Source organism: Leptopilina heterotoma, unplaced genomic scaffold (assembly GCF_015476425.1).
Source record: "Leptopilina heterotoma isolate Lh14 unplaced genomic scaffold, ASM1547642v1 Lhet_114, whole genome shotgun sequence".
NCBI lineage: Eukaryota > Metazoa > Arthropoda > Insecta > Hymenoptera > Figitidae > Leptopilina > Leptopilina heterotoma.
The window spans coordinates 5,563,678-5,591,514 of NW_025110833.1; the positions used below are offsets into that span (position 1 = coordinate 5,563,678).

At 25.4% G+C, this 27,837-nt stretch overlaps 1 protein-coding gene across 1 annotated transcript in view; it reads left to right on the forward strand.

Moving 5' to 3' along the window:
- LOC122507633 overlaps positions 1-27,837 on the forward strand; it is a 91,296-nt gene that overhangs the window by 47,919 nt on the left and 15,540 nt on the right. The gene's annotated exons all lie outside the window — the stretch shown is intronic.

Genomic DNA, 27,837 nt, shown 5'->3' on the forward strand with positions numbered 1-27,837 from the left:
TGGAAAAAAAATTCAGTTTTTTTAGTTTTCATTTTTTTCCCCCTTAATATTAACTCTGTTATGAGGGTATAAGTTTTATTTTTTTCTCGTATCCAGATGTTTTGTTGTGTGTATAAAATATAAATTGCGTCGCGTTGTTAACCAATCGTTTGCACCTGCCACGGGTTCTCCTATCGCGATGAGAGTCACCTATTTTTATTATTATTTGTTGCTCTGATAAACTTTACGCACAAAATTATATTCAACACACTGAATTGCATATAAAAAATAAAATAAAAAAAAATCCCCAAAAAGAAATAGAAAACAAATTTTTAATTGTACAAAAAATTCCACATGCACCTTGAGGAGAGTTATTAAATTTTACAACTTGAAAAAAAACTTCCATCACATTCTTTAATTTTTATAGGACAAGTTTGAAAGAAGTAAAAAATTTATAAAAGTCATTTCGATGATTTTTTTTCTACGTCTGTTTATAAAATCAAAAAATTTCATGCCACATCACTACTAACCTATTAATTCGTAATAGTTACAAAGCATCTCTTTAAGTTTGTCCTACTTTTTTCTTTACGCACATGTTCTAGATTCTTTTCTGCTTTAATCCAACTCTTCGTAGAAGGTGATAATTGAAAATAAATACTTACTCAAAACTCACGTCCAATTTCCTCAAATAAACCAGGAAATGAATGCTATAGAAAAAAGCAGAAATTCCTTCAATAGGAAGTTTTCTGTCTGCATGTAATTACTTTTAATTCTGCAATTGAATTAAGGCGAAAAAAATATTGCAGGCGAATTAACAATTAAAATAAATAATTAACAATTTATTTATATATAAATAATAATTAGTGATTATATATTTATATGTAAATTGTTATTTATATGAATTTTTATTTATTTATATAAATATAACAAAATTATATAAAAAATTTATATTTATTTTATTCATTTATATAAATTTATACACAGATTATTAACAATTATTATAAAGAATTCAATTGACAGGTTTATTTATTAAAAATAAGAGAAACATCTTTTGAATTTTGCAAAGGCACTTAATTCGATTGTTAAGAAAGTAATGTTTATATTAAATATTTTACCCTTTGTCGAAATTTTCCGAAAAGCAATGTTTTTGTTATTTTAATCATTTCCGTACAAATTCTTTTCTTTATTTTTTGTTTTGTTTAATTTTAATTTTCATTATATTATCTTTTTGTTTACTTTTGTTTAACAAAAATCGAAATTGCAAAAGTCGATAAAGTAATTACTAATTACTAATTAGTAATAATAGTTAAAATTTTTCAAATGCGGTGATAAACTAAAATTATCTGATCTTCAAAGAAGAAAGTGCGCGCAGGGAATGAAAATCAACAGAAAACAATAAGTTAAAGGAAACGTAAAGAAACCTAATTACATTGTTTTTTTTTCTACTTCTGTTCACTAGAATTTTATTGCAAAAGTGCGTTTTACGGTGGAAAAAATGAAAAAGCAAAAAAAAAAAAAAACCCTCACCGCGTGTTAAATTAATTCGAGAATTCCAACAATCGCTAAGAGCAACTCATGCATCAACAAAACATTCGGAAACAAAAGTCTATATACATATAGTTACGTACTGGTAACATTTCCGGTGTCCTCTAGCGAATGCTGAATAGTTTCCGCCGCGAGGGCCACTTCCTTTTCGAAGAGGCTGCAGAGCACTATGATAATTAACAATAATTGAGAAGAAGCGGTAATAAAATTCTATGTTTTTCCCATCGTACTGCAAAATTGCATTCATAGAGAGAGTGAGAGAAGGAAAGAGGAGAGAATTATTATTGCAAGTCTCGTATTTCTATTCGATTATTGCGAACGATAATAAATTGAAGCCAACGTTATAAAACCAACACGAGTGTATATTAACAATAGCTTCATCTAAATGTGCGCGCGACACTTCTTTTTATAATGTGTCATGACTCACCTGATTTGGATATATAATGTTGTTACTGATTGATCGTCTCTTTTATGGGATGTAATTAGAGCGTGAGATAAAAGGCCGCGAGAAAAAAGAAAGAAAACTATACACAGATTCCTTTATTTTGTACAAATTCCACATTTTTTACGATTTGGGAAAAAAAAGGGAACATAAATCTTCTGATATAGCGGTTCATTATATTCTACATTCTAGCCATATATGGGTGATTCTCCTGAAAGTGGGCAATTTCATGTCTTTGACTTATATCTTCTAAATAACTTAACATTTAAATATTAACATTGGACAAACATATTATTTAAACATCACTTATTATACCCTTTATAAAAAACGATAATTTTTTAACACAAATTTAGTGGAAAACAACATTTAACAGCTGGAAAACAGCAATTCAATATGTCTTAACCTCTGAGTACCAAACTTTAAAGTACTATTACTTATAAAAAAAGAACTATCTTTAATTATTCAATAAATATTATGAAAGATTAACTCAAAAGCTTCAATTTTTATCGATGAAATTTTTTAATACATCAATATAGTTATTGATAATTATTAAAATATAAGTGTCTTTAAAAATCTCCATGCTGGCACGACAAAGGATAAACGTGTATAAATGAACTATAAGACATGCACTTTTTATATCAAAATCAATTGGAAATTAAAGAAAAAACATGTCACTTTTCAAATCTCCAAGAGAAATTGGAAAATAAATTATATTTTTCATATTTTTAAGAAAAAACACTAGAAAAACACTGCGTATTTTTATTCATTCCTTTGTCGTGCGCTGTCATAACTTTAATATTTTAATATAAATATCAATAAAAAACGGATGAAAACTTACAGTTTGGTAGGACAAAAGTGTATACCTAGCCATTTTTTTATTTACTTTTGTTTAAAATATGTATTAATGGATTTTGTACAAATTTCCATTGTCGTGGAGTCCTTTGTCGTGTCAAAACATTTGCACGTGGTAGGTGCGAAACAAGTAAAAAGTGTGCCCGTGCCTAAAACTTTTTTTAAAATAGGTAATAAAGTTGAAATTTTTCTAATCTTTTTATATATTTTTAAATATAATTTTAAAAATAATAAAAATAAGTCATTTAATTGAATTAATAATACCTATATAGAAGAAATATGAATTTCAGTGCCCCTCGATGATACGCCTCTGATGAGGTTAGTTTTCATGTTTACTTTTCACATCTCATTTCAATTACGCGAAAAGTGCTAATTATACGAAAACTAATGTTTATTAATAAATGTAATTTAAAATAAATATAGTTGATATGGATTGTCTAACATAAAAGAATAATTAAACAAACAGAAAAAAGCAAATGTCGAAAAAGAGCGACGTGAAAAAATTCAAAATGATCCTAGTGAAATTTAAATAATTTTAATATTTTTAAACTTTAAATAGTTTTGTAGCGTACCTACTTCAAATATAGTTTATTTAAATACCAATGAATAGTAATTAATAAAAGAAAGTTCAATTTTTAAACATTAAAAAAAAAAATTTTATCAACTTAAAAGTGACCGGTTTTTGGAGAATCACCCATATACTTTGATCGTGAAAAGTGTCTTCTTATATCAAACTTAAATCCGTTAGAAATGTACACACAACTGTTTTCGTTATTTAGATTTTTGAAAAGGAAAATGTTTTTGTTACTATTGAAAAAATACTATTACTACTAAAAGATACTATTACTACTAAAAGATACTATTACTACTAAAAGATACTATTACTACTAAAAGATACTATTACTGCTAAAAGATACTATTACTACTAAAAGATACTATTCCTATTAAAAGATACGATTGCTACCAAAAACTTGGATATAAATATAAAGTCTATTAATGAAACTGAGTTTCGAATTTCAAACTAATCGCGTCATTCATGGCGGGGAACGTGCAGGATTCGTTCGTTCCTGTCGTGATGCTTCTTCTTTTTTTGCACCATTTCTGAAACTATATTGAATGTTTTTTTTTGTGTCGCAAAAAACGCAACATAAACAGAAGCACATTGCTCGCTTTCATCGGATGTGTATTCATATATTTTATGAATGAAGATGGTTGCGGATCGTAATGTAAAAGAGGCGCTATTTTCGTGTCATGTCGCGTTTGCAACCGGAAGTGCGCCACTGAAGAAAGTTTTTAAAACCACTCTCCGCGAAATGGAATTTCTTAATAATTTTAGTCATCAACATCTTCTTCTTCTTTATGCCCCTCTTATGTTTACAAATGCTTTTTGCGGTATGATTCCTCGTCAAACATTTCATTCTTGTCATAAAAATTTCTTGTGAAAAGACTCTCTTGTGTTTTGTCAAAAGTTTTAGTTTTTAGTATTAGGGGCATTAGGAACATTAGAAGAATTAGAAGCATTAGGAACATTAGAAAATTTAAAAGCATTAGAAACATTAGAAGCAGTAAAAGTATTAGAAGTGTTAGGAGCATTAAAAGTATTGGAGCATTAGAATTATTGCAGCATTAGAAGTATTATAGGAGCATTAGAAACATTAGGGAAATTAAAAGCATTAGGAGCGTTAGAAGTATTAGGAACATTAAAAATATTAAAAGAATTAGGAGAATTAGAAACATTAGAAGCATTAGAAGTATTAAAAGCATTAGAAGTGTTAGGAGCATTAAAAGTATTGGAGCATTAGAATAATTGCAGCATTAGAAGTATTAAGAGCATTAGAAACATTAGAAGTAGTAAAAATATTAGAAGTGTTGGGAGCATTAGCATTATTAGGTAGTATTGCAGCATTAAAAGTATTATGAGTATTATAAGTATCAGGAGCATTAGAAACATTAGAAGCAGTAAAAGTATTAGAAGTGTTAGGAGCATTAGAAGTATTAAATTATTAGAAGTATTGCATCATTAGAAGTATTAGGAGTATTAGGAGTATTAGAAGTATCAGGAGCATTAGAAACATTAGAAGAATTAAAAGCATTAGAAACATTAGAAGCAGTAAAAGTATCAGAAGTGTTAGGATCATTAGAAACATTAGTAGAATTAAAAGTACTAGAAACAATAAATGTATTAGAAGCATTAGAAGTGTTAGAAGCATTTTCATAAAAATGAATTTAATATAATTATATTTATTTGTAGAATAGAATTAAAGTAGACGATGCAAGGCGATTTTGTTATTTATAATATTTTTGAAGAGAGAAATCCGAATGCAATGGATGTCTTTGGTTTTTCTTTGATTTAAGTGTTAAGTGATTCGTTTAGTATTCATCTAACAATCATCGAACAATACTGGCGCTATGCTATATTGTGTTGGTGAATCTCTACTGTCACGTAAACGAACTTTTGTTTCCTCAGTTGTGCTCATCATTTGTGTGGATATTGTTTTCACAGCACGTTCATCGGAACAACCCCCCCAGACATCATTTAGCGCGATACCTACGGTGCTTCATTAAATGTTCACAATCGCTGACAAAATGAATCGAAATTTACGTGTTTTGAAATAACAATGAAGTCCTCGAAATAGATATTTTTATTTCGAACATGTTTATCCTAATGTAATAAAATACGGCTAATGGATGTATTTTACAGCACATGGTGAAAATACACAAAAATCTTTCTGTCCTCCGCACAATCAAATTTTATCTTCTTTCTCGATCTTTCAATTCTACCTTTTATTTTATCTTCTTTTCTATATCCTCTCGATCTTTAATTATAATTTATGCTTATTAAACGACTGATCATGGTTCAAATTTCTCTCCACTATTCTTTATTTTTTCTTTTTTTATTTTACTAAAAAATAGAGGAGAGAAATAGACAAAGAATAGTAAATAGAATAGTTATTTTGGCAAAGAATAGTAGAGAGACAATCGCGTGGCGATAATAAGTTTGAAAGACTGATATTAATATCTCTGACGACTTCTGTCGGAGGCAAAACAATTCGGATAAATTCTCGATGCCTTGATTACATTACCGCGTCTCATATGTGACTAATGAGGAGACTACTTCCCTCGAGGAAAATCATATACAAGTGCAGAGAAAAACTATCATTTTGTGCGTAAAGCATGACAGGATAATTTAAGTAGTGAACACAAAGGATGTTGCAAAAGGGGATGGAGAGAGAGAGAGAGAGGGAAGATTTAAGATTAAACCAACTCCATCAGGGTCATCAAGAAACATGATGATGTGAAAGAGCAGTAGTTCAATCTCATTAAGTTGGTCACAGTCTACAGAACAATTTTGGACCTGAATGTTTTATTTAAATTGTTTTCCACACACAATCGTATGAAATTCATCACGCTGAATGAAATTAGAGAAAAAGGCCTCGTGTAAGAAAGGGACAGAGAAAAATACAGAGTAAGAGAGATAAAGACAGAGGAAAAAAGATAGAGACAGTAGAAGACAGAAAGGCAGAGAGAGAGAGATAGAGAGAGAGAGAGACAGAGAGAAAGGCCTAGAAGAAGACCGCTGAGGTATTTCAACAAGATGAGTAGCGGATCTCGAGCAAAACATAGACTGCACGTTAAGCATTAAGGGGAAGATCCCATTGGTCTGTGGAATGAACCAAAAATAAATTCGGCGTCGCGACGTTTTACTGTTTTCTGGAACGCCACACGTAAGACGTGTGGTACGTGCGCCACTCTATTTGCTGCAAAATCCTTTTCTTTTTACTTCTCTCTTCTGTTTCGTTTCATATATATATATATATACGTGCGTACATCTGCATATTTTTCTCATTTTTTTTTCTCTTGCTTCAACCTGTACACTCTTCACTTGCAGAATCAGACAGGTGCAGACGCTCATCCAAGAATCTTGGGTGGTGCTTATCGTGCTAGCAAATCGCTCCATCTGATTTCAAAATGCTTTTTAAAGGAATTCAGGAATTTATCTCTCTTTCTCTCTCTCTGTCTCTCTCATTCCCTACTCCTCTAATTTTCAATTCGTGGAATCATTTCCCATTGAGACTTGTTTCAAAAATTCTTCATAATAAATCCCAAGGCGCAAAAGAGCGTGTACTGGGAATTTTTCTAAAAATAATATTCAGTGTAAACAATTAGATTTTAAGTTTTGCTTATGGGATGATTTTATTATTGGAATTATAATTCCGATAATACTTTCTGCTAATACTTCTAATGCTCCTAATACTTCTAATGCTCTTAATCCTTTTAATGCTTCTAATGCTTCTAACACTTCTAATGCTTCTAATAATTCTTAAGGTCCAAATAATTCTAATGCTCCCAATACTTCTAATGCTCCAATACTTCAAATGGTCCTAATGACTCCAAATATTTCTAATAATTCTAATTATCCAAAAGTTTCTAATGCTCCTAATACTTCTAATGATCCAATAATTCTAATGCTCCTAATGGTACTATGCTTCTAATAATTCTAATTCTTCTAATGCTAAACATTTACAATTTTTCTTATTCTTTAAATAATTCAAATACTTTTTCATGTTCTTCTAATGTTTCTTTCTAATTCTAAATCTTTAAATACTTGTAATACTCCTTTTAATACTGCTCTTAATTCTTCCGTTAATACTACTTATACTGCTTCTATTGCATCTTCTAATACTTCTAATTTTTCTAATATTTTTAATAACACTTTTAATACTGTTCCTAATAACCAATACACCATTTGGAAATAATTGACAATAAAAGAATAAAAATAATAAAAAAACAACAATAATTTCGAACAATGGTAAATTCTCTTCCATTAGACGCGGTTAGTATTAGTCTCGTCTTAGAAGGAGTCGTAAAAAATTCTTTATCTGTAAATTTAAATCATGATTGATTCTTTCCAGTCCATAGAAAATGTATATATCTGTTAGTTCAATATCCAAAAATAAATACCTAACTTTCAGCATAAAAAATGTAAATTGTCATCTTGGCTAAAAACATAAAATTCATGCAGAAAAGAGAAAAAATTTCGCAAAAGTATTTTCGCAGGTGTTTCTAATTCACTCCTTCAGTCTGTTATTTAGTTAATAATTGTAATTTTTTATGTACTAACTTTTATGACCACATTACTTCGTTTCATTTTTTTTTCTTTATATCTTTTGAACAAATTTCCCACAATTTTTCTCCTTGTACAAATTGTATGATATTGTTTAAGAAAAAAAAAGACAAAGTATAAAAGCATAATAGTTATATTTTCCAGTGCCTTTTACTTTCCTTTTTTTTCATATAATTTTTTGCTGGTGAAAAATTTTTCTGAATTCTTTTTTTTTTCATGAGGAGAGCAAATAAAAAGAGCGGCGTCGTGGCGCCTTGTTCAGAAATATTCGCGACCATTTTTCCCCTCTCCTCTCTCAAGGAACTTTGTTATTCGATGTCAGTCGGCCTTGAACCGCGAAGACGTTTACGCATATATATATATATATATATACTGTATACACACTTGGCGAAAAAAAAAAGATAAAACAAAATGAGGCCGTTGAAATGAGAGTGATATATGGTTAAAGTGCACAAAATTAATAGCCAAAGGGCTTCATTTAACCAGAAATTTAATTTAGAGAAATACGCATGGAATTTATCCCACAGTTTTGTAATAATTTATTTGAATGTAAAATACATAGAAATGTATGCTTATGGGTATTTATGGATACATTTATCTTTATCTTCGTGCCACTGTTGCCATTTTTAAATGGAATCAAGTATTTTTTCATAGAAACAAAAACATAAATATTTTTTTCACACCTTAACTTCTATACTTATGTCTGTAAAATAATGTTATATATAAGACTTATTTTCATAACTGGTTTTCTCGATATAGTATAAGGGGACAATATAAAGTCGAAATTTTTTTCGTTTCCTTTTCTCTAGAGATGACGTTTCCTGTTTCTTTCTTTCTTTTTTTTTGCTTTTTTCTTTCTTAAATAGCGTGATCCAATTGTCGCAGGATAAAACTAAATAAGTGCTGGAACTTAACGCGTGAGTGAATACAAGTACAAAACTATATAAGATGAGGATTGCACTTTTGTGATTGGTGGTGCGCTTTACCTTCCATTAACTCGCATGTTCATGTTCTCCAACAACTTTAAACTCTATACAACATTGGTTTGTGTTGATGCTCGCAGCTTTTGCACTGACTTGTTTCGAGGCGGCTCGTTATTCATAGAAACCCTCATTTTTTGCCAATAAAAACCAGTGGAATTCTCTCAAGCAGCGTCAACGAAACTATAAAATCCGATCGACCTCCCATAGCGTCATTTACGTTTATAAAAGAAAAGACATCCAGCAAAAAGGAAAAGTTGACAATTCAAAGAATTTCATTCACGAGAAAAATTCTTGTACTCTCCTTTTTTATGGAGGGGAAGGAGTTATTTTCTGTATTATATATTAAAAAAAAAGAATCATTCTAGTGAAATAGGTTGAGATACTTTTACAGATAGAAAGAGAGGAAGAGGGAGGGAAGGAGAGAATAAACGATTGATGTGAATCTGATCATATGGGAAGAAATATGCGATGAGAGAAAATATCTCAAGCGAAAGTGGAAACAAAAGAATAACACACACACACACACATACACACACGATTCGCATTCGCAATATCTATATTATAATTACTATTATTATAGCGTTTGTGTATAGGATTAGAGGTGGAAGTGTATTATGAATGTATATTGCATATCAAGGGGCATTAATGGATTTCCGAGAGAGACAATGGGATCCAGTGATGACCACGCTGATCCCGTGTTTAGTAAGGCGAGCCTGACCTATCGCATCATATTGACGTAATGGCGCCTTGCGATAGATGAATAGAGGGCTGGAGGATGCCACACGTTGAAAGGCATCAAAATGAAAGGCATTGGTTCAGCGGAGTAAGAAAAAAGAGAGGAGAAAAAAAAATTGTTAACCACGAATCGCGAATACAATAGAATGCGAATGTAATGCGCAAGGGGAGCACGATTTATACGCTTGCAATTTGCTCTAAACAATCCATTCCAATGAATATATGTGCTGCTGTTGAAATCAAAATTTTCATCATATTTGGTATGTCTTTGTTTATTTTGCAACTTATATTCTGGAGATTTGTGAGGAGGTTGTTCTTGTTCAGGTGTGATTCTTTTGAAAGTTGTGCTGCTGTTTCTTTTGGTTATTCTGTATAAATATTTCTGCTAATGCTTCTACTAATACTTCAACCAGTAGTTGTGTTAGTATTTATTTATTTGATAGAAAATACGTCTGCAAGTACTTTTTCTGTTACTGCTGCTAGTGCTTCAGACACTAGTTCTGTTAATGATTATGCTAGTAGTTCTAATGCTAATTCTAACAATTGTTCTAATTCTTTTTCTTAACCTTAAAATAGTTCTGAAACTTCAACTACTATTAATGCTCTTGATATGTCTAATGCATCTAACGCTCCTAATAATTCTAATGCTGCAATAGCTCTAATGCTTCTAATACTTCTAATGATACAAATAGTTATAATGCTGCCAATACTTCTAATTAATGATTCTCACGCTCCTAATAATTCTTATGCTTGGGAGCTCCATTCTAATGCTTAGGAGTTCCAATACTTTTAATGCTTCTAACACTACTATTACTTCTAATGCTCCTAACACTTGTAATGCTCAAAATACTTCTAATGCTCCTAATACTTCGAATGCTCCTAATACTTCAAGTAATTCTAATGCTCTTAATACTTTGAATAGTTCTAATCACCTAAATACTTCTAATGATCCTAATACTCCTATGGCCCAATACTTCTAATGCTCCTAATACATCTAATGCTTCTAAGAATTCTAATATATCTAACGATCCTAATGCTTCTAATGCTCCTAATAGTTCTAATGCTTTTAATACTTCTAATGCTCCTAATACTTCTAATGATTTTAATACTTCTAATGCTCAAAAACTTGTAATGCTTCTAACGCTCCTAATACCATTCTCCAACACTTCTAATACTTTTAATGTTTATAATGCTCCTAATGCTTCTTATAATTTTAATGCTCCAAATACTTCTAATGCTTCTAATACTCCGAATAGTTTTAATGCTCAAAATACGTCTAATGCTCCTAATACTTGGAGCAGTTCAAATGATCTAAATACTTCTAATGATCCTAATACTTCTATGCCCCAATACTTCTAATGCTCCTAATACTTATAATGCTTAAAAACTTTTAATGCTTCTAACGCTCCTAATATCATTCTCCGACACTTCTAATATTGTTAATGTTTCTAATGCACCTAATGCTTCTAATAATTATAATGCTTCAAATAATTCTAATGCTGCTAATAATTTGAATGCATGATGCTTTTATTGCTACTAATGCTTCTAATATTTCTAATACTTCTAATACTTCTAATGTTTCTGATGCTTCCAATACTTCTAATACTTTTAATACTTGTTCTAATTCTTTAAATGCTTCTAATGCTTATTCTAATACATGATATAATACATTACTAATGTGATTAGAATTAATGCACCTTCTACTAATGAGCTTCAAATTATAGTTCTTCTGATTTATTTAATTCAAATTCGCAAAAATTGTAACACTTTACTGCGCCTTTTAAACTAATTGTACCTATTTTAAAATGGAATTTCCACTCTCTAAAGACGCTTTTAAATTAAATTGCAAAAAGCAGATAAGTAATAGTTGTACAACCGCTAAAGATAGAAGTATAAAATTTGACATGGTCAATAATTCTCTATACAAGATTATAAAGAATTGCGAGGAAGTAAACATAGGACAAACTAGTAGACAAGTGGTTAAAAGACTTAAAGAACATGCATCATCTATTCACTACAATATAAAGATAGTGCTGCTCCAGCACAACATGCTACAATGCTTTTCCGTCACTTTGATTTTAGTACAAATTGTTTTAGATCTAATAGTCTGAAGTATTTTTAAAGATTTTAGCATTAGGTATATTTTAGTATTATTTTAAATAGGTATTAGGTTTAATAGTAAATTATTGTAGTATTATAGTATTATTATAGTAAATTATTATAATAGTATACATATATAATTAGGTATAGCAAATATTATTTGTTTAGTGAATAGCAAATTAAATACTCATAATAACAATACAAATGGAATAATTACAATACAAATGCAGTAATTACAATACAAATAAAAACATCACCAAGGAGAAATTAATTGAAAACGAAATTAGAAATTTTCGTTAATTTAAATTTCAGCATTAAATGGAAATTCTATGATGAATTTAAAAATAGAGAGTATACATATAAAAGTTTGAATTGAAATAAGTAAAAGTATATACTCGTAATAAAGAAAAGCGAATGGTCTAATCAAGATAAATTTGAATTTATTGTGCACAACTCTCTTGATACATTCCTTATATGTATACAGCACTTTATGTAATAATAATCAAATTCAATTGAGAAAATCTAATTTACACATTTATTGTGTATTTTCTTTTCATTTCTTTTCTTTGAATTAAATCGTATATTATATATATGTAAGTGAAAAACGTGATGTAGTTTCCTTTTAGATTAATATTTTCGATATTTTCTCCTCTCCACTACGTAATGTTATTATTTTTTAAACCGTGAAATCACCAAGGGTGTTAATTGCAAATCTTAATTAACCGCTGACTCTCAGGGGGAAGGATTAGAAAGCGTAAGAAAATTGAATTATTTTTTTTTGTACCAAAACGTGTGTTATGAAAAAAACACCAAAATGTTTTAGTATGGAAAATTAATTATTATTACTATTAAAATTACTATAATTTTTTCCTATTATACTATTACTATTACTATTAATATTAATATTATTTTATTGCTTGCGGATTGTATTTACTTTATAATTTTTCCTATACAATATTCTGTAGCAAAAAATGTATTGTAATACTTTTATTATTTGGGTATTTGAACTTTTGGGTGAAAAATAATTGTCCTTTAAATTCTTTTAGAAGAGGATTTTTCGAGTCGTATTTGGGAAAAAAATAGATTGCATGTCAATTATTGAGGAGGGAAAAATGTGTGATCGTGTGTAATGTGATATATACAATGTCGAGAGGAAGTAATCGGTTACGGAAGAATTCGGTCTGCCGCCCAGGATGTCATTGTTACGAAACTAGCTGAACCCTGAATCCGTTCATGTTACTTTTTATTCATAATTAGATCAACTTCAGTCACTCAATAAAATTTAGATTTTTATTGATCTTCACTTTTGCGATCGAGAATTTTACACAAATACCATTTTTCTACACTGTTTCTAAAAAAAAAATGTTTTCTAACTAAAAAATTCGGTCCGAATGTCCGTAATGTAAATAATATTTGAACGTAATTTATTATTTTTTTCTTTTTCTTTGATTTCTTTTTTTTTTTTTTGACTGATTTCAAGTTTGGTGAATTATTGATTAAAAGGAGAATTCGTTTTTTTTATTATGGAAAATCATATATGTTTATATTATGAGCGTGCAAAAATTGCGAATTGAATTCACGGAACGAAAGTTTCATCTCTCTTTGAATAATAGAGGACGAGTCTTGTAAACGAAATGAGGGCGGAATAAGGTCCATTACATACCAGAGTTAGAAAAAAAATTTATCTTCTCGGTTATGTAACGGGATTTCAGGAAGTGCCTTCACGTGTGCTGGAATCCCGACATAAGTGACGATTTGCTGGGGTACATAAACCCTATTCCTCAGAATAATAAATAATAAAATAGTCACAATATTTCCACTGTTATTATTATTATTATTATTGTTATAAATATTAATATTATAATGAGTCAAAATTTATTTTTTGTTAAAACGAAAACTAACATCAATTCTTTAAAAAAAATTATTATTATTATTATTATTATTATTAAAAATAATTACCAAAATAACCGTATTTAGGCCTTTTATTACAAAATGAACTTCTACTAATTTATTAGTAAAATTTAATAATTCAAAAGCAAAAAGTCAGTCACTAGTTTAAATTAGTAAACATTTTTAGTAATTCAAATTTAGAGAGTAGATGGAATTAGAATTTTTAGCAAAAAAAATTAAAAATTGATTTTCGGAAATAAAAATTCCGACTATTATTTAAATGCGCATCTAATTATATACTTGTATGTAGAAAAGGTATAAAATTAATTCATTAGCAATCAATAAATTGCTTTCCCTGAAATTTATGACTTTTCAATATTCATTTTATTGGATTTTACAGAGATAGTTGAACAGCACTTTACTCCTCCCCATTTCATGACGTTTATAATATGTTTTACATTGAAATAATATGTAAAACAGGCGCAATTAATCAGTTAATTTATATTATATATATATATAGTAAAAGGAGATTGAATCTCAACTAATTAGGCGCATATAACTATCTCAAGTTCATTAACGATCGTAATATCAGGTTCTATACATTTATTTAGAAGGTGGAAATTAGATACGTAATCTTAAATGAAATTCCAATTGAATTATTTAAACGCGATAAATACTAATGTTGTGGATCGATTTTCTTTTCTAGTTGTAATCATTAATTTGCATCTATTGGTGCTTTGTCTTTCGTAATGTTTACTTGTGCACTTTTTAGCTTAAATACTGTAAAATAATTTTTACCTCAAATACTTTTAAATACTTTTTACCTTCAATACCTATTACACTAGTTTTTTTATTTTAGTTTTTCTGTTTCTTTTTTATTATATATCTAATTAATTATTAAAAATTAATGGATTTATAGAAGAATTTTAGTTAGAAACACTCAAAAAATTTGCATTTTGGAGAATTTACAAATGATTGCAAAAATTCAATTATGTTGAAAAGTTTAAAAAAATTCACGTTAAAATTTCAATTATCTTTATAAATAATATTCTTCTCCGAAATTCAATTATTTTCAAAAAATTTAATAACTTTCTTAGCAAAATTTCAATTATTTTCAAAAATTTTCCTTAATTCTATGATTTTCAATATCTATTTTAATAAAATTTTTCAAAAAAATTCAATTATCTAAAACAAATTTTGATCAAATTCTACGAAAACATTGAATTATTTTCATAAATAATGAAGATATTACAGGAATTCAATTATTTGCAAACAATTCAATTATTTACAAATTTTTCTATAAATTTTTTCGTAATAATTCCATTATTTTCATAAACTATACAATTTTTTACAGAGATTCAATTATTTTCGTAAATCATAAAAATTTTTTTTAGAGTTTAATTATTTTCATAAATAATAAAACTCATAGCAGAATTTCAATTATATTTCATTCAATTTTAATCGAGAATTCCCCGAAAAAATGTAATTATTCTTGAAAATGTTATTAAAATTCGTCGAAAAAATTTAAGGATTTAAAAATTTATTGATATAGTTCTTTATGAGAATTTCGAAATTTTTTAAAAATTCTAGTCAAAATTTCAATTAGGTTTAGAAATAATTAATTTCTTCTCCGAAATTCAATTATTTTCAAAAAAGTTAATAAAATTCTTGACAAAATTTCAATTATTTTCAAAAATTTTCCTCATTTCAATTATTTTTAATATCTATTATTTTAATAAAATTTTCCATAAGAATTCAATTATTTAAAACAAATTTCACAGGAATTTCACAGGAATTCAATTATTTATAAATTTTTTATCTTCGCAATCATTCAATTATTTTCATAAATAATAAAATTTTTACAGAGATTCAATTATTTTCGTAAATAATAAATTTCTTTTTAGGAATTTAATTATTTTCATAAATAATAGAACTCATTGCAGAATTTCAATTATTTTTTAAAACAATTTTAATCTAATTCCTCGAAAAATGTAATTATTTTGAAAAATTTTATTAAAATTTGTCAAAAGAATTGAATTATTTAAAAATTTATTGATAAAATTCTTTATGAGAATTAAAAATTAAGAAATATGCAAGTATTCAATAAATTGTTTTTTTTGTATTTAAATAATTGAATTCTAGTAAAATTGTCTAATAAAAATTGATTTAATATTAGATTTGAGTTAAAATTTTGACGTTTCAAGTCAAAATTTGAATTATCTTTATAATTAATAAAATTCTTCTTTGACATTCAATTATTGTCAAAAAATTTAATAAATTTCTTGTCAAAATTTCAATTAATTTCAAAAAATTTTCTCAATTCAATGTTTTTCAATATCTACTATTATATTTTAATAAAATTTTCCAAAAGAATTCAATTATTTAAAACAAATTTTTATAAAATTCTACGAAAACATTTAATTATTTTCATAAATAATAAAAATATTACAGGAATTCAATTATTTACAAATTTCTTCGTAATAATTCCATTATTTTCAAAAACTATATATATATTTTTTACAGACATTCAATTATTTTCATAAATTAGGAATTTCAATTATTTATTTTTCATTCAATTTTAATTGAATTCCTCGAAAAAATATAATTATTCTTAAAAATTTTATTAACATTCGTCGAAAGAATTTAATGATTTAAAAATTTATTGATAAAATTCTTTATGAGAATTCAATTTTAAGAAACATTCAATTATTCAATAAATTATTTATTTTTGTATTTAATTGATTCTAAAATAAAGAAATAAATGAATAAATAATTGAATTCACGTAGAATTTTTTAATAAATATTGATTAAAAATTGGATTTCAGTTAAAATTTTAGATAATAATTGAACATTAAAAGCATTACAGCCTAAATTTTCAAATAATTTAATTTTGTAAAGGTTTCAAATTAAAATCATTGAAAATCTGAGTTTTTCATACTTTTAACTAACAATTCTGCAGAATTAATTTTTTTTGAAAAAGTTCTGAATTTTTTTTTAAAAATTATTTCATGTTTTTATTTTCTATATATAATTAATTGAAGAATTTTCGAATAGACGAAATTTTGTGTATAATTGAATTGTATACAAAAATGGTTTTTGAAAATTATTGAAAAACTTTTTCAAAAATAATTAAAAATAATTGATTTAATAAAAAATTTAAAAAAATAATAATTGAATTGAATTGATGAAAATAATTTTAAAAAAGTTACAGTAAAAATATTCTTATAATATAAAATAATGATTTTATCACTCCGTCATTTTTAAATTATTATAAAACATGAAGAAATTGATCACTCCGAGTCTTCGACTCGGAGTGATTGATTTCTTCATGTTTTATAATAAATATTCTTAAAATTTAGTGAATATTAAAAGGTTTGAATTTGAATCTTTTGAAGAATTTTAATTCCTACGGAAAAATAATAATGATTAAATATTTATTTAAAAAAGAAGTTATTGTTGTTTTCGAATAATTTTAAAATTAGAGAAAATCGTAAATAAATGTAATGGAACATTTTTTTTTTTACTATCTAATAATTATTAGATAGTAAAAAAAAAATTATAATTTTTAGAGTCGTGTAAAGTTGGCACTACTATTTTAAAAAATCAAAAATTTTACAAGAATTCTGGGCACTTTACCAATAGTTCTAGAGTTCTCTAACGATTATTTAAATAGTTCAGCTGATTAACAATAAAAAAGCGACAATGAAAAATCATAGTGCTAACTTTGCATAGCACTATGATTTTTAAAAAAAAGAGTTCTGAACTAATATTCTGAGAGAGAATAAAGAGTTCTAGAGTTCTCTACCAAAAAAACAAGAGTTCTGCAAAATTTCAAAAGTTATTAACAAATTAAAAAAAAATTTTGGAATTATTAAATTCCTGTAATTTTTTTAATTTTGGATTAAGAATAAAATGCCATTAGAAATACTTATAGAACTCTTTATGACGATGCCAGAACTCTAATCAGAACTCTCAGAACTCTAAATTTTAAAATTTTGAAAATTTTTGAAAATTTTAAAGTCCTGTAACTTTTTTGATTTTGGATTTAAAACAAAATGTCATTCGAAATACTTATAGAACTCTTTATGACGATGCTAGAACTCTAATCAGAAGTCTTAGAACTCTGAATTTTTAAATTTTGAAAATTTGAGAAAATTTGAGAAAATTTCAAAGTCCCGTAACTTTTTTGATTTTGGATTTAAAACAAAATGTCATTAGAATTACTTCTAGAACTCTTCGCAGCGATGCCAGAACTCTATTCAGAACTCGCAAAATATTATTTTCATAACTTTTTTTAATTTGTTAATAACTTTTGAAATTTTGCAGAACTCTTGTTTTTTTTTTGTAGAGAACTCTAGAACTCTCTATTCTCTTTTAGAATATTAGTTCAGAACCCTTTTTTTCAAAAATCATAGTGCTATGCAAAGTTAGCACTATGATTTTTCATTGTCGCTTTTTTTATTGTTAATCAACAGAACTATTTAAATAATCGTTAGAGAACTCTAGAACTATTGCTAAAGTGCCCAGAACTCTTGTAAAATTTTTGATTTTTCAAAAAAGTAGTGCCAACTTTACACGACTTTTTTAGAGTCTGGAAATTTTTTCTGGAAATCAGGGAAAAGTCAGGGAATTAAAAAATTAAATTCTTGTAGCAACCCTGTAAAATAAATTTATACTGAATAAATTCGCACGCTATATTTAATTATTTATAAATAAATACCAAAGTTCAACTCTTCTTCTGTATTTTTATTCAAAAAGTTCTTTAAATCTTCTTACCAAGTTTGGTTATTCACCAAGTTTTTTTTTACTCTTTCTCTCTTTACCGAACATTTATATTGTCTTTTTTCTTTAGTTTTTTTTTTTTTTTTTTTTTTTTTTTTTTTTTTGAGTCACTGGGTCGATTGTAAAATAGCGTTATAATGAAATGTTTTTGGTGAAAATTGCATCCGTCGAGAGAAAGAAAGATATATTAGAATTCCCGCAAGCAGACGTATAGAATTATACATCTTTTCAGAGACAAGGCATCACACAAAAGTGAGAATTTTCTGCTTGTATTATTCTTCAGTTCCGTTTTCCAAGAGTGATTAAGACAAAGACCCTGTAGCAATAAAAATACATGGACATGGTACATATACATATTTATAAATATATATATGGGTGTGTGTGCATGTAAAAATATGTATTTTTGTATCTTGTCACTTGTGATGTTGTGTAGGTTGTGTCCCATCTCAGCAGGTGACAATGTTTGAGAAAATTTCACGTTCTTCAACTTTTAACCATGATCCTCACGATATTATAAATACATATATACATACAGAAACATAAACACTGAGAGAAGAATTAACAAATCTCGTAAGAAAGAAAATTATGACTCCTTTTTAATATATACCTGAATTCTTTTATAGTTGTCGGGGAATCCCTCTTTAAAATATGCTTAAATAAATCTCTGAACGCTAACCAACATTATAAAGCTCACAAAAATACTTTTTAACCAAAATGTGCAATTAAGTTGTCAAATAAATTTCAAATATTTGATTAACATCATTGAATAATTTTAATTTTGTTTTCTGTCTATTTTTTTTTAAATTCTGTTTCTGTTGTTTACATTCCTCTGCAGAGTATAAATTTGAAGAGATTTTAAAGGATTCTTTTTTAACAGAAGTTTATTAATTAATTATTTTATTTTTTATTATTATTATTTTTATTATTATTATTATTATTATTATTATTATTATTATTATTATTATTATTATTATCATCATCATCATTATTATTATTATTATCATTATTATCATTCAATTAATATTATTTAATCTATAAACAAATTTGTTTAACTTAAACTTATTTGTTGGCCTAATTGCCGAACAAATAAGTTTAAGTTCTTTATGAATTAAATTATATGGTTTGAGAAATTTCGTTTATCATTATTATTAATATTATCATTATTTACTGCTTACTATTTAATTTTTAATATGAAATAAATTATTAACTGCACTATTGAATTTTGTAATATTTCCTGAGTTATAATTCGTTACGTAATAATTGTTGCAAAAATGGGTTTGGTACGAGAAGGATAATTTATTCATTTTTGCGCCTTTTCTGATCATCGTATAATACACCCATGCTTAGAGAAAAAAAGGAAGTTAGCTATAGTCCCAAGAGAAATCTTTTTTGGAGAATTGAATCCAGGGCTCGGATTGTGCGACTTTTTTGACTTTTTTCGACTTTTCTAAGGAAATGTGACTTTTTTATACTTTTTTGTGAAAAAATGCGACTAATCGACTTTTTTTTGACTTTTTTTAGTAAAATGCGAATGAAATTAAAAAATTTTTTTTTTAATTTAAAGGAAAAAGTTTGATTAAAAAAAATGTTCTGTTACATTTATTTACAAATTTCTTTCGAATTTTTTGAAAACATCAATAACTTTTTTTTTAAATAAATATTTAATTATTATTTTTCCATAGTAATTAAAATTCTTTAAAAGATTCAAATTCAAACCTTTTTGAAATTAAACAAGTTATAAAAAAATTATTATAAAACATGACCGAGTGATAAAATCATTATTTTATAAAAGATTTTATAAAGAAAAAATTTTTTCAATTATTTTTTCTGAAAATAATTTAATTATTGGGAACAAATTTATAAAACATTAGTAAGTAACTGAATTTTGCAGAAGAATGTTGATATTTACAAAGAGAATTGAAATTTTGAAGAGAATTTTAAAAAAATTTTGAAAATAATTTAATTTCTGTGAAGAATTTTTTTTACTTTTGAAGATAATTGAATTTTGCAAAAAAAATTTATCAGAACTTTTGAAAATAATTAAATTTCCAGGATGAATTTTATTATTTATGAAGATAATAAAAATTTTAACGAGAAATTTAAAAAAAAATTTGAAAATAATTTAATTTCTGCGAAGAATTTTTTTTATTTTTGAAAATAATTGAATTTCTAGGATAAATTTTATTATTTATAAAGATAATTGAAAATTTGACAATAATTTTATTAAAATTCTTTGCAAATAATTGAATTTCAGAGAAGAATTTTATTACTTATGAAAATAATTGAATTCCTGTGAATAATTTTATTAATTTTGGCAAATAATTAAATTTTTGTGGAGAATTTTATTAAAAGTTATGAAAGTAATTGAATTCCTGCAAAGATTTTTATTAATATTTGAAAAAAAAATTATTTATCGTAAAAAATTCAATTGAATTTTGAAAATAATTGAATTTTTGCGAAGAATTTTATTAAAATTCCTTAATAAAATAATTTAACTTCCGCGAAGAAAATTTTGTATTGAAAACAATTCAATTCTAATCATTAATTTAATAAAAATTTTTCAAAATTAATAATATAATTGAATTTCTTTAGAAAAATTTTAATAATATTTGAAAATAATTGAATTCTTACGATAAATTTGATGAATTTTCGAATTCCTTTGAAGAATTTTATTAATTTATAAAAAAAAAAAATTACTGTCAAGAATTTGCAAGTTTTTAAAAATAATTGAATTATTGTAAAGTATTTTATTAATTTTAAAAAATAATTGAATTCCTGTGAATAATATTTTATTAATTTTTGGCAAAGAATTGAATTTCTGCGTAAAATTTTTTTAAACGTTTTGAAAATAATTGAATTCAATAAGAAGAATTTTTTTTGTTTTTTTGTTTTTTTTTTTTTTTAATTTTAACTCTTGAAATTTTTTTCCAAAAATTATCTTCACTTCTTTTCATCCACTTTTTCGAAAAGCAGAAAATAATTTTTGTCTCGAAGTCCTTAAATGTTTGTATGTTACATATGATGTTCTAATTGAATTAATTTATGTCGGCTGCTTCTTTCTTTTGGAGGGGGAGAAAGGGGGGCACAATTAACACTTTACAAAATAAAAAAAAAAGTCCAAAGAATAGTGAATATTTCAAGCAGTGACCGTAGCGAGTGACGTCATTCATGGAGTTTCTGACAGTGGACGATGGTTCGGCTGAGTGGCCATGCAGAACGCCATCCGGCAATACACGTATGTGTATATATAATACATTTATATAGATATAGGACTGGAATATTGAAAGGGTTATTTTTTCTGAGGGAAAATGGAAAATTTTTCTTTTTAGACAAAACCTGCTTCTTCTGGTTTATAGATTCATCGTTAAACTCAACTGAGTTTTTGAAGCCTGTAAATTTATTTATTGTTCAAAATCAAATAAATTTGATGAGAAAAAGAAATCTGGAAAAATTAGGACAAAGCCGGGAATTTTGTTGAACGAAAATAGTAGACACCTTGTAATTCTATTTGTTTTACTATTTTTTTAAAGATGTCAAATTGAGACAAAAAAACACATCAAAATTGTTGCGAGTCAACAAATACTTTTGATTCTATGGAAAATTATTCCTTTCGATAGTTTTCGACAAAAGGCGCATATTTTTCGGTATTTTTAATTTTTATTCATTGTTATCCCTTTTTTTTAACGGTACTTAGGGAACTTCCTGCGTGCATTTGGGATTGCAACAGAAGTATATAGTGAATCACTTGATGCTTACAAAAAAAAATGGTTCTTGCGCCACTTTTCGTCCACTATACATATATATGAGTGTAGAATATTCTTATCATACGTACATCGACCGGAAATCTTGTAACTTGACGGGTCGACGATTCATCCTCCCTTTTCCCGCTATTGTATGGAAATTAAGAGTCAAAAAAAAAGAATTCATCATCCCTTTCTTTCTCAAGTTTCCCTGAATCCTCATCTTTTTTCCAAATACTTTTTTCCTGCAGTTTCATATATTTAATAATCTTCTCTTGTAATTATAAATGCATTTCTTTATTTTTAACTAATTTTAATTTTAATTTTAATTAATTAATTAATTAATTAATTAATTATTAACTATATTAATTTGAATGTTCTTTCATTCTTTCATTCATTCGCTTTTTCTGTCCCTCACACTCTAAAATTGTCTTCTATTTAAATTTTTGTTTTTGTTATCTTTAGATAAATTGTATATTATATTATTACTAGAAAATTTTACGCGCGGAACGTGATATTCAATTTATTATTGTTATGCAAATTACAAATATTTTTAATCTTCAAATATAAATTTTTAAAATAATTTCATAATCAAAATTTAAAAAATTCACTTATTAAGTACAAAATTAATTATTACTGTTCATATTTTCTGAAAAATTTTAATAAATCCTTCGAAAAAATTCAATTATTTTGATAAATAGTAAAATTCTTCACAAGAATTAAATTATTTTTAATCAAATTTAAATAACATGAAATTAAATTACATGAAAGAATTTAATTATTTTCAAAAATTTCCATTAAATGCAATTTCAACAAGAATTAAAAATTCTCTACAAATAATTCAATTATTCTCAAAAAATATTACAAAAAAATTAAATATAAAAATTAAATTACTTTCAATGCAATTTTTAAATATACTCGTCAAAAAAATTGAAAGAATCCAATTATTTTCAAAAAAGTAATAAAATTTCTGTGATGAATTCAATGATTTTGAATACAAGTACATAATTTTAATAAAATTCTTTAAAGAAATTCCATTATTTTCGAAACAACTTTAATTGAATTTCTCGAAAAAATTTCATTATTTTAAAATATTTTGTATAAAATTCTTCATAACAATTTAATTATTTCTTAAAATTTTTCAAAAATTCTCGCGAAACATATTTAATTATTTTTTATAAATAGTAAAATCTTTCTAAACAATATTCAATTATTCTTTTTCAATAGTAAAATCTTTACAAAAATCCAATGATTTTTAAAACAATTTTATAATTGAATTCCTCAGATGAATTCAAATATTTTTTAATATTTCCATAAATTTCAATTATGGCCAAAAATTTTAATAAATTCTTCGAAACAATTTTTGATAAATATTAGTAAAATTCTCCGCAAGAATTCAATTATTTTCAATTCACTTTTAATAAAATTCTTCTTCATAAAATTCAAATGCTTTCAAAATTTTCAATTAAAATTATTAAAGAAACTCCATTAGTTTAAAAAAAATTCAAAGAAATTTTTCAAAAAAATTTAATTAGGATTTTAAAAAATTTTAATAAAATTCTTTGTGAGAATTCAGTTATTTTCCTTAATAATAAAATTCTTTGAAGGAATTCTATTATCATCAAATGTTTTGATAAAATTCTTTGCAACAATTCGATGATTTTCAATATATTAATTTTAAAATTGAAAATATTTGAAAAGAAAAATTATAAAAAAAAGTTAATAATAATGCAATTTATTTTGCATTATTTTTGTTTATGAATCACAATTTTTTTAACAAAATTATTATTTTGTTTTAGAAACAGAAGAAAAATATTTGCGAAATTCTTATTTTTTTTAATCTTATTTTTGGATATAATAATTAAAGAAGACCAAGTAATAAAATCATTATTTTATATTATTATTATAAGAATATTGTTACTGTAACTTCATCAAAATTATTTTCATCATTTTAATACAATTATTATTTTCTAGAATTTTAAATTATTTTTTATGAAAATAATTGAATTCCTTAAAAAAATGTATTATTTATAAAAATAATAATTAAATTCCTGTGAAATTTTTATTATTTATGAAAATAATTAAATGTTTGTATACAATTTTATTAAATTTTTTTTAAATAATTGAATTTTTTTGGGGAAATTTTATTAAAATATTATTGAAAATCATTGAAATTTGAAAAATGCATTTTATTTTTGAAAATAATTGATATTAGGACAAGAATTTTTTTGATATTTAGGAAAATAATTAAACTTTGGAGAAGAATTTTGTTACTTATAAAGATAATTGGGATTTTTACAAAATTTTTTTCAAATTTTGTACATACATAGTTGAATTTTATTTATTTTTGTACATAGTTGAATTTTATTTATTTTTGTTTTAAATAGTTGAATTTCTGCAATTATTTATTGTAATTTCTTCAAAATTGAATTTTTTTTAGTGTTTTTAACAAAAATTTGAATTAGAAAGTTTTCAAATTCTATTATTTTTAAAATTGCTAATTTTATTTTTAAAAAAAGGCAGAATTGTTGCTAGTTTTTAATTAATTTGTTTACATTCATTTCTCTCTATTTTATTCTTTTCTATTTTCTTTATGTTTTCCTAAGGATATCAAATTGAGACAAAAAAAAGAATCAAGCAACATTTTGACTCTTTTTTTTTTGTCTCAATTTGATATCCTTAGGAAAACTGTGATTCCTTTTTATTCAATTTTAATCTTTTTCATAAAAATTAAGAAAATTTTTGTTATATTTTTAAATACAGTGTTAATTTAAAAGTATCAAATTGCAACTAATTGATACCAAAAATTATCAAATCAAAAATTGAACCAAATAACAAATAATAATAAAAATAGTAAATAAAATAAGTTGGAAAACGAAAATATTTCTGACAAGGAGAGAAGCGAAGTTCTATAAATTTTTTTCGTTACCTAATTAACAATTAACAATTCATAATTAAGTATAGATGTAATTAACTACCATGTATATTAGTTATGCGCAAATCTTTACCAGATACATTATTTATGCATACGTAATAGTTTTCTATTAATGTAAAATAAATCATATGGGATAATCCGCGCACAGTGAGTGAAAAAAAAACGCTGTATTACCAGCATTTAAACATAATAGCGTTTATATACATCATTAAAACGAGAGAATTGAGAATATAAGAAAAAGAAAGAGAGAGAGGGGGGGGGGAGAAAAGTAATAACTCACTAAATTCATTAGTTCTATATACTACTTCCAATAATTGTAAAAAAAAATATTGTTCTGATTTTTGCAATATAAACACATGTGTGGGTCGGCAAGGCGTATCCGCGTGTTTTCATATTTATACATTAGAAGGATTAGAAGTGAAAGGCCATTGTTTGGTTATAACTTATAACAGTTCAAATTCTTTCTCGTTTGTGATGTATCTCCTTTAACAAGAAAAGCCGTGAAAATTTATTATTTACAACAAAATAGATACACATACACATACACACACACACGGATGATCGTGTATTCAATTCAAACATCCTCTCGGAAGATTGGTATACTTTCTTACATAAACGCAAAATAACGAGCCGACTTTCCATACTTTTCAAGAAAATTTCCTTTGATCCTATTATATTTTTTCCTTCTTTTCTTTTACCAAATCATTATAAATATTATATATTTTTTAAATTGTAATGTATCTTTCGATTTAAAGGTCGATATTATTCGGTTGTAATTCGTTTTAATTGACAATGCGGAAATTATTATTCTCTTGCATCGGAATAGAAAAGAATCTGGAAAGTAAGTGAATAAAAATAATAATAAAAATAATAATAATAATAATAATAATAATAATAATAATAATAATAATAATTAGATTAAAAAACTAATTCCCAGTATTCCAAAAAATAAATAATAATAAATAATAAAAAAAGAATATTTTCAATAATAATAGACAGAATAGTAATATATTAATAATTATTATTATAAAAATAGTAGTAATAATAATAATAATAATGAGAATGATAGTAGCAAATAATAATAACAAATTATAAGTTCGTAAATAGTACGATATAATTTGGAGAATTTTGAAGAAGTCACAAATGATTGCAGAAATTCAATTATTTTTAAAAGTAATAAAATTCTTCGAAGAAATTCAATTATTTTCCAGAGTTTCAAAAAATTCTCGTAAAAATTTCAATTATCTTTATAAATAATAAAATTCTTCTCCGAAATTCAATTATTTTTCAAAAATTTTAACAAAATTCTTAGGAAAATTTCAATTATTATAAAAAATGTCCATGCATAATGATAATAATGAATAATAAATAATGCATAATGATTTTCTATATTCTACATTATTAATAAAAGTTTCCAAAAGAATCCAATCATTTAAAATAAATTTTTATAAAATTCTAGGCAAATATTTAATTATTTTCATAAAACAATAAAAATTTTACATAAGACTTCAATATTATTTACAATTTTTTTTTTTATAAATTTCTTCGTAATAATTCAATTATTTTCATAAATAACATATCATTTTTACAGGGATTCAATTATTTTCGTAAATAAAAAAAATTCTTTTTAGGAAATCAATTATTGTCGCATAATTAATAAAATTTTCACAGGAATTTAATTATTTTAAAACACAATATTCATAAAATTTTTTCGAAAACAAGCAATTATTGACTTTTATAAAATTCTTGGCTAGAATTCAATTATTTAAAAAAAATGTAATAAAGTTCTTCGTAAGAATTCAAGTAGGGGAACATAGTCTAGGTCGGCCACCTTTTTGACTTTTGTTTATAACTTTTTTTTAAAAATGAATTTGGACAATTGAAGTATATGGTTGGAAAGTCCTGTTTAATAGGAACATTTTTTCTGTACAAAGTAAATTGACAGGTTTAAAAATGAAAAAGTTATAAAGATTTAAAAAAAAAAAAATTTGTAGTCCAGGTTGGCCATTACAGTCAAGGTCGGCCATGTTTAAAATTCAAAGGGCATTAATCGTTAAAAAATAAAATAACATGTTTGGAGTTACGGAAAATTGATTCTTTATTGTTTACAGTTTGTAACCTAATGAAATAACAAAATAATAACAATAAACAATATAAAAAAATAAATATAAATAAAAAAAAGTTTTGCACTAAAATATTAATAAAATTAAATAAAAATATTAATAAGATGATCAATTATATTATGAGTTATACAGAATTGCAGTTTTTGCAAATGAAGTAGCTCGTCCTCAACTTTGCGCATTTTAAACACATAGTGGCCGACCTTGACAGTAAGTAACATTACCGAATTGTTGTAACCATAAAGAAATACGTTTCGGGATTCGATTTTTTACTTTGTTTTCCTTTCAACCATGAGTCCCACAAATTTTCTGCATACTTGCCTTGACGATTCAATTTGTTTTTTATCTTTTATTAATGGTTTTTCACATTATGCACAAAACTTTTTTTGAGCTTTTTTTGTACCGACGTCACAGAAAACACAATTTTCGATTTTCCGAAAATGTAATTGAACAAAAAGTTAGGTTTCACTAAGACAAGCTTCGACAAAAATGCGCGTAGGTGGCGCTAGTGAACTTGAAAAAAAAACGCGAGTGGCCTACCTAGACAGTAGGCCAACCTTGACTACATTCCCCTAGTTTTGAAAATTTTAATTAAATTCTTTGCAAGAA